Raw genomic sequence first — 1,046 nt, forward strand, 5'->3', positions numbered from 1 at the left:
ACATGCTCACGATCTAAGGAGCCCTCCCACATCCCAGACATGCGAGGCCAGGAAGTCAGCGTGAGCAAGAGGCTTTGGACAAATCTGATTCCATCAGGGAGAGGTTAAAATCAGGGGTCAGAGTGGTGTCAAAAGGCAATGACTGTCACTCCTCATTGTGGAACCTGTGAAGCCCGTCACATTATCAAGGGGAAGGGAGGTTGATGGTGGTCTTGAGACCTCCTCTCTCCCCCTCCTTCCCGGCTTTTTGCTGGACCACGGAGGGTCAATAAGCCTGACCCTCACTGCGGTCAGGATGCAGATGGACACGGGGGGCACTGGAGCCTAACAGCAGGGAAGGGAGTGTTTGGGTCAGAGACATGGAATGTTTTGACGTGAGACCGAATGAAATAAAAGCTTTTGTGCTGGCTTCATGGAACGTTTCTTCTGGTAGGGAGTGACTCTAGAACTTTCATGCCATGTGGAAGCAGACTCAGCACTAGGAGAGAAATCAGAACTAAGAAAATTGTTTACCGCCTTTGCCCTTGCCTTCCCATTTTTCGAATGGGAAACATTTGAGCAGCAAAATGACATCCACATGTTTTTGTGGACCAAGTGGCTGCAGGAGTTCAAGTTAGTGCCTGGGCCGTCGGGGGTGGGGGTAGGGGGGTGGGACCGGTTGTGTCTCAGAGTCTCCGTCTCTCTCCACCTTGGGAACCCACCAGACCAGGGCCGGCAGCTGTGTTATTTTTGACTCAACTCAGCTGCCTGTTTTCATGCCAGCAGTGTGAATGCACAGGCCCAGGCTGCTGACAGCTGCTTCCATATTTCAGAGGGAAAGGAGGAGCAGGAGCTGGGCTGGCCGGGACCTGGGCAGGCTCTGCGGGGACTTTCCTGTTACATAGACCTTGGGCCCAGCTGGGCAGAAATCCCTGCAGCCACGATGCCAGCCCACTGTGTTAGCGCCTGGAGCCGGGATCTGTGTTCCAGGTGTGGCCTCAAAGCTGCAGACAGGGCTTCCCTGGTGGCGCAGTGGTTGAGAGTCTGCCTGCCGATGCAGGGGACAC

This window comes from Lipotes vexillifer, unplaced genomic scaffold (assembly GCF_000442215.2).
Source record: "Lipotes vexillifer unplaced genomic scaffold, Lipotes_vexillifer_v1.1 scaffold7, whole genome shotgun sequence".
In the NCBI taxonomy this organism is placed as follows: Eukaryota; Metazoa; Chordata; class Mammalia; order Artiodactyla; family Lipotidae; genus Lipotes; species Lipotes vexillifer.